The sequence below is a fragment of the Pelmatolapia mariae genome, linkage group LG20 (assembly GCF_036321145.2).
Source record: "Pelmatolapia mariae isolate MD_Pm_ZW linkage group LG20, Pm_UMD_F_2, whole genome shotgun sequence".
Lineage (NCBI taxonomy): Eukaryota > Metazoa > Chordata > Actinopteri > Cichliformes > Cichlidae > Pelmatolapia > Pelmatolapia mariae.
Genome location: NC_086244.1, coordinates 17,195,377 through 17,203,572, shown reverse-complemented (window position 1 = coordinate 17,203,572; position 8,196 = coordinate 17,195,377).

The following is an 8,196-nucleotide window of genomic DNA, read 5'->3' as shown; positions in this document are numbered from 1 at the left end:
AAAGTTTGAATGGTTGTTCTAGGTGAAAGTATGAGGAAGTAGTTAAGTTTCAAAAACAGGCAAGTTTTAGCAGAATTTTGGAAGTTTTCCATTCATTTCAATGGGACAAAAAAAAGCATAAAAAGCTTAATATTTTAAAAAGTATAATAGCAAAAAATACCAAAAGTCATAGCCGGAATTAGCAGAAATAGCAGAATAGTTTAAAATTTGAACGGCAAAAATCGGCTGAAAATTGTGGAAGTAGATAAGGTCCAAAAAACGTACGGAAGCAACTATAAGAATAAAGTATAAAGTATAAAGAACTAGAAAATTTGCATTTCCTGCGAAAATGCTGTGTGGATGCCTTAACGCTGAAGCTGTCTGCTGAAAAGCTGAAAAAGATGAAAAGTTGCAAAAAGTTTATAATGGTGTGAAAACAAATGCCTCCCTGAGGAGGATTCGAACCTGACCCTCCTGGGCTCAAGGTAGAGACTCATCTCACTGTGCCAAACTCACTCTCACAAGGAAAGAGATGGAAAGACTGACAATTATGGTGGAATGAGCAGAAGCGGCTGAGAATTGTGCTGATAAGAGGTGAAAAGGCTGAAAATTTTGCAGAAAAGAGGTGAATCAGCAGAATTTCTGCATAAAAGAAGCAAAGAAGCAGAAACTTGCGCTGAAAAGAGATGAATCAGCAGAGTTTCTGCTGAAAAGAGTTTTTTTTTTCTGAAAACAGCCAAAAAAGCTGGAATTTGTGCTGAAAAGGGGTGAAGAAGCTAAAGTATACCAAATCAAAGTATTTGTGCCAAAACATAGTGTTTCTACCATATTGTGGTACTACTACATTACAACATGAATACGGATTAAAGATGAAAGAAACTGGCAACAAATTCCTCCACTACAAACCAGTCTGATACCACTTCTTTGCAGTGTTCACATTTTCACATTTAGTAAGGCACTACCCAAAAGGCGCCACAAGAGGGCACTCCAACACAAGAGATGACCTATGTACACTGATGCACTTAGCCTCCTACTTTGCCACTACGTAATACAGCGGAAATACAGTAGCAGAAATACAATGTTTTTGTAGAAACACTGTAATTTCACTCAAATACTGTGAAATAGCAGTAATACTATGATTTGGCAGAAATACAATGTTTCAGTACAAATACTATGACAAAGCAGAAATACTATGACTTAGAAGTAATACTATAACAAAAGGGATTCCTCAAAATACTATGAAATTGCAGTAATTCTATGATTTGGCAGAAATACTGTACTCCGTACAAATACAATGCTTTGGTAAAAATACTATATTTTGATTTGAACTCTATGATTTGAAAAAGATGAAAGCATTGAAAAAGGTGAAAAGGCTGAAATGAGCAGAAAAGAGATGAATCAGCAGAATTTCTGCAGAAAAGAGGCAAAGAAGCAGAACGTTGCGCTGAAAAGAGGTGAATGAGCAGAATTTCTGCTGAAAAGAGGCAAAGAAGCAGAACGTTGCGCTGAAAAGAGGTGAATGAGCAGAATTTCTGCTGAAAAGAGGCAGAATTTGTGCTGAAAAGAGGCAGAAGGTTCTGTATGTAGAAAAAGAAACACGATGAACCATGTGTGAAATAAATAAAGAAATGAAATGAAAGAACAACCTGATTCTGCTCAAATTCACCAATCAGAGCTACTGCCTCTGTCTGCTTCATTAGGCTGGGTACTTGTATGTATTTCGGTCCATATTAGAAAAGCTGCTAAAATGATAAAACTTTGCAGAATTGTAATAAATGATCAATATAAATGACAGGTCTGTGATAGTGTTTAAATTTGTAATGAAAAAAAAATGTTGGAGCAAGGTGGGATTGAACCCAGGACCTTTGAGGTGCAGAGCCGTGTCATTACTGATTGCGCCACCTGGGAAGGGGGCGGGCGGCTGAAAGACAGACACTTGGGCAGTCAGAAAATAGATCGCGGTGAGCGGCGAAAAGCGCCGTTTTTTGGAGTTACAAAACGTCGTGTAACTCAAAAACTAGGAGGGCTAGCAGCATAATTCTTGTACTGGGTGAATCAGCGGACTTTGGTGTATTTTGACTGCGATTTCCATAGCTCTTTGTACCTCCGTTGCGGAGATATGACGAGAGAAGAAACGGCTTCATTTTCAGAGTGTGAAAACTGAGAGGAGGACAGATTTCCACCCCTCAAACAAACATAATTTATGGCTCAACGGTAAGACGAATGTAAAAACTGCTTCCACTGTGAGTGTCAGGAGTGTCTGAAGATATATTGGCACAAGCCTCATGTCCTAACTTTGTTTTGTTAAAGAGATATAACGATTTGAAAATGCCTCTCATTAGAGAATTTCAGCTCTGAATTTCAAAACCTCCCCATAGACTTTGAATGGGGATTTGTCCATCCTTGTGTCACTTTGAGGCAAATTGCGAAAAAACGGTAAATCTCACAATAAAGATAGTGACATTGTCTGAAAGCCAGCAAAAATACCTACGTTTTGATGTATAATTTGTGGGGGTTAAGTGGAAATTGAGTGAGTAGCAAGAAGTTGTTCGGACATGAAGAGAAACTTCAGAACAGACCAGCACACACTCTGAGTTAATTGCATAGCAACCATAGCAACGCATGTATTTTCTGAAAAATCACAATTTTGGAACTGAAAACTTAAAGAGAGATAAAATTAAAACGGTAGAAGATCTGAAAAAGCTGAATCACACAGGAATAGCCCAATAATCTGAGAACATTTTAAAGTTTGAATGGAGTTTCTAGGTGAAAGTATGAGGAAGAAGTTAAGTTTCAAAACCAAGCAAGTTTTAGCAGAATTGTGGAAGTTTTCCATTCATTTCAATGGGACAAATTAAAGGAAAAAAGTGTAATATTTTAGAAAGTATAATAGTAATAAACACCAAAAGTCATAGCCGGAATTAGCAGAAAGAGCAGAACAGTTTAGAGTTTGAACTGAGAAAATCGGCTGAAAACTGAGGGAGTAGTTAAGTGCCGAAAAACGTACGGAAGCAACTAGATTATGGTGGAATAAAGAATAAAGAGAAACAGGAACTCAATAGTGTGGATGCTTCCAGCATCCACACAATAAAGAGAAACAGGAAAACAATAGTGTGGATGCCTAAAGCATCCACACAATAAAGAATAAAGAGAAACAGGAAAACAATAGTGTGGATGCCTTAAAGCATCCACACAATTAAAGAATAAAGAGAAACAGGAACTCAATAGTGTGGATGCCCTCTGAGGGCATCCACACAATAAAGAGAAACAGGAACTCAATAGTGTGGAAGCCCTTTGAGGGCATCCACACAACTAGAAAAATTTGCATTTCCTGCGAAAATGCTGTGTGGATGCCTTAACGCTGAAGCTGTCTGCTGAAAAGCTGAAAAAGATGAAAAGTTGCAAAAAGTTGTATGGTGGTGAAAAAAAAAAATGTCACCCTAAGAAGGATTTGAACCTGGCCCTCCTGGTCTCAAGGTAACAATTCCCCTCACTGAGCTAAACTCATTCACACGAAGAAGAGGTGGAGAGACCGACAATTCTCCTGAGATGAGCAGAAGCTGCTGAGAATTGTGCTGATAAGAGGTGAAAAGCCTGGAAATTTTTCAGAAAAGTGGTGAATCAGCAGAATTTCGTCTGAAAAGAGGGAAAGAAGCAAAAACTTGTGCTGAAAAGAGATGAATCAGCAGAATTTCAGCTCAAAAGAGTTTTTTTTTCTGAAACCAGCTGATATTTGTGCTGATAAGAGGTGAAAAGTCTGAAAATTTTGCAGAAGAGGTGAATACGCAGTATTTGGCCTTAAAAGAGGTGAAAATTCTGCTGAAAAGAGTTCAATCAGCAGAATTTGTGCTAAAAAGAGCTCTGCAGAACTCTTCTCAGAATTCTGCTGAAAAGAGATTTTTGCTGAAAACAGCTGAAAAAGCTGGGATTTGTGCTGAAAAAACGTGAAAAAAACTGAAAATTTTGCTGAAAAGGGGTGAAAAAGCTGAAATTGAGTTAAACAGAGTTAAAAAGTTTAATTGTTAACTGAATGAAATGTTGCCACAAGCGGGATTTGAACCCAGGATTCCCAGTCTGAGAACGGCTGCTCATCCCACTGAGCTAAAACACAGCTCAGCCCGGCGATCAGAAATAAGTGACCACATTTATAATGTGTTCCATTCATTTCAATGGGCAAAAATATTGCAAAAAATATTCAATATCTCAAAAAGTATAGAAGTTATGAGCACCAAAAGTCATAGCAGTCGTTAGCAGAAAGAGCAGAATTTTTTAGAGTTTGAACTGAGAAAATCGGCTGAAAACTGAGGGAGTAGTTAAGTGCCAAAGTACGGAGCAACTAGAAGAATAAAGATAAAGAATAAAGAGAAACAGGAACACAATAGTGTGGATGCCATGAGGCATCCACACAACTAGAAAAATTTGCATTTCCTGCGAAAATGCTGTGTGGATGCCTTAACGCTGAAGCTGTCTGCTGAAAAGCTGAAAATGATGAAAAGTTGCAAAAAGTTGTATGGTGGTAAAAAAAAAAAAAAAAAAAATGTCACCCTAAGCAGGATTCGAACCTGGCCCTCCTGGGCACGAGGCAGCTACTCATCTCACTGACACAAACTCATTCTCACAGAGAAGAGGTGGACAGACTGACAATTCTGCTGAAATTAGCAGAAGCTGCTGAGAATTGTGCAGATAAGAGGTGAAAAGGCTGAATATTTTGCAGAAAAGAAGTGAATCAGCAGAATTTCTGCTGAAAAGAGGTAAAGAAGCAGAAAGTTGCGCTGAAAAGAGATGAATCAGCAGATATTCTGCTCAAAAGAGTTTTTTCTGAAAACAGCTGAGATTTGTGCTGATAAGAGGTGAAAAGGCTGAAAATTTTGCAGAAGAGGTGAATAGGCAGAATTTAGGCTGAAAAGAGTTCTGCAGAACTCTTTTCAGAATTCTGCTGAAAAGATGGTTTTTGCTGAAAACAGGTGAAAAAGCTGGGATTTGTGCTCAAAAGTGGTGAAAAAACTGAAAGTTTTGCTGAAAAGAGGTGAAAAAGCTGAAATTTGGCAAAGATTCTGCTTCAAAGGGGTACAGAAGTTCAAATTTGTACTGAAAAGAGGTGAAAGGGTTTCCTCTGAAATGAGCAGAAGATACTGAGATTTGTATTGATAAGAGGTGAAAGGCTGAAAATTCTGCTTAAAATAGGTGAATCAGCAGAATTTCTACTGAAAAGAGGTAAAGAAGAAGTTGCACTGAAAACAGGTGAATCAGCAGAATGTCTGTAAAAAAGACATTTCTGTTGAAAACACCTGAAAATTCTGGGATTTGTGCTGAAAAGGGGTGAAAAAATTCGCAATTCTGCTGAAACGGGGTGAAGAAGAGGTGTTGGGCTGTTGAGAAGAGTTAAATAAGTTGAACTGACAAATGCGATGATATGGCACAAATACTATGATTGGGTACAAATACTATAATTTGGCACAAATAATATGATTTGGTTCAGATGCTATGATTTGAAACAAATACTATGATTTGGCAGAAATACTATTATTTAGTTGAAATACTATGATATTCTAGAAATACTGTGCCTTAGTAGTAATACTATAACATAACAGATATATGATGATTTTGCAGACATTCTGGTTTTACACAAATACTATAATGTGGCAAAAATACAATGTTTTAGCACAAATACAATGATTTGCTATAAATACTATGATTTGGCACATATACTGTATTCAGCAGATATACTATAACAAAATAGAGAGTCTACGACTTAGTAGTAATACTATAACATAATAGATATACTATGATTTTGCAGACAGTCTATGTTTTTGCACAACTAGCACAATGTGGCAGAAATACTATGATTTGGCACAAGTACTATGATTTAGTAGAAATACTCTTTGGCGCAAATACTATGTTTCAGTACAAATACTATGATTTGGCAATAATACTGCGTTTCAGCACAACTACTGAGATTTGATTGAAATACTATGATTTAGAAGAAATACTATTTGCAAAAAATACTATGATTTGGCACAAGTACCATGATTTACTACAAATACTACGAATTGGCAGAAATACTGTGACTTAGTAGTAATACTTTAACATAACAGATATACTGTGATTTTGCAGACATAGTATGTTTTTGCACATATACTACGATTTTGCTCAAATACTATGAAATTGCAGTAATACTATGATTTTGAAGGAATACTATGAATAGGTAGAAATACTATGCCTTAGTAGTAATACTATAACATAAGAGATATACTGTGATTTAGCACACATAGTATGTTTTTGCACAAATACTACGATGACACTCAAATACTATGAAATGGCAGTGATACTATGATTTTGAAGGAATACTATGATTTGGTAGAAATACCATGCCTTAGTAGTAATACTATAACAGATATACTGTGATTTTGCAGACATAGTATGTTTTTGCACAAATACTACGATTTCGCTCAAATACTATGAAATTGCAGTAATACTATGTTTTTGAAGGAATACTATGATATGGTAGAAATACTATGCCTTAGTAGTAATACTATAACACAACAGATATACTGTGATTTTGCACACAATATGTTTTTGCACAAATACTACGATTTTGCTCAAATACCATGAAATTGCAGTAATACTATGATTTTGAAGGAATACTATGATTTCGTAGAAATACTAAGCCTTAGTAGTATTACTATAACATAACAGAAATTTTAATTGGGCACAAATAACATGATTTGGAAAAAAAATACTATGATATGGCAGAAATACTATGATTGGGTACAAAGACTATGATTTGGCACAAGTAGTATGACTTAGTACAAATACTATGATTTAGCAGAAATACTATGTTTTAACATAAATAGTATCTTTTGACAGAAATTTCTGCTAAAAGGTACTATTTCTACTTTTTAGCAGAAATACTGTGATTTTGCATAAATACTATGAAATGGCAGATATACTAAATTCAGCAAATATACTATAACATAACAGACATTCCTCCACTTAGTAGTAATACTATAACATGAAATAAATATTATGGTTTTGCCCCCAAACCATGATTTGGCACAAATACCATGATTTTTCAAAAATACTATGATTGAGCAGAAATACTATGATTGAGCAGAAGTACTAAGATGTAGTAGAAGTACTTTGATTTAGCACAAATACTATTATGGAGGAGTAATACTTTAACATTGGAGAAATATTGATACTCACACACACATACACAGAGAGCAAAGTGTACAGGGGCTGTTAAGAGTCTGGGCTTGGTATATGTAGGTCAGCTAAATTGGCTGCACCTGCTGTAATCAGCACTTACACACACAGACACAGAGAGAGCTATGGGTTTTCTTCAGTGTATTTCTCACATTCAGGATTCCCCTCGAACAAATGGCCATAATTTCCTAACCGTAGGAGCTAGAACGGTCATTCTGACACCGTTTTGTTCAGAAGAGATGGGGAAATCTGCAGGTCTTCATAATTCAGAGATAAAATATAAATTATTGAAGATATATGACTTGTAATACACTGTAACTGAGTAGAGGCAAAGCAAAACTGCCTTGACCTGCCCTCAAACAACGTTTTGTAACTCTAAATCTATATGGAGCATCAAAATCATTCTTTCACCGTAAGAAACAGCAGGCTTTGGTGAACAGTCATGGAAATTTTCAGGTCTCTGTTGAAATCCATCAAAAAGATATGACGAGAGAAAAAAGTGCCTCATATCCAGAGTTTGAAATCTGAAGTGATCTGAGCAAGGCACGAATTTCCTACCCTCAAACAAATGTAACTCATCTCAAAACGGTAATAGGTGAGAAAAAAATTCTTGAATTGTGAGAATCAGCAGAGTCTGAAGGTATATTGGCACAAGCCTCATGTCTCAACTTTGTTTCATTAAGGAGATATGACGATTTAAAAATGAGAGTCATTGGAGAAATCCAGCGCTGATTTTGAACAAGCTCTCCATTGACTGTCTATGGAGAGTTTTAACACTTTGTGTTGTTCTGAGGAGATTTGCAAAACATCTGTAACTCCCACAACAATGATAGTGACATTTACTGAAAGCCAGCAAAAATACCTACGTTTTGATGTATAATTTGTGGTGGTTGAGTGGAAATTGAGCGAGTAGCAAGAAGTTGTTCAGACATGAAGAGAAAATTCAGAAAGGACAAGTGCACACTCTGAGTTAATTGCATAGCAACCATAACAACGCATGTATTTTCTGAA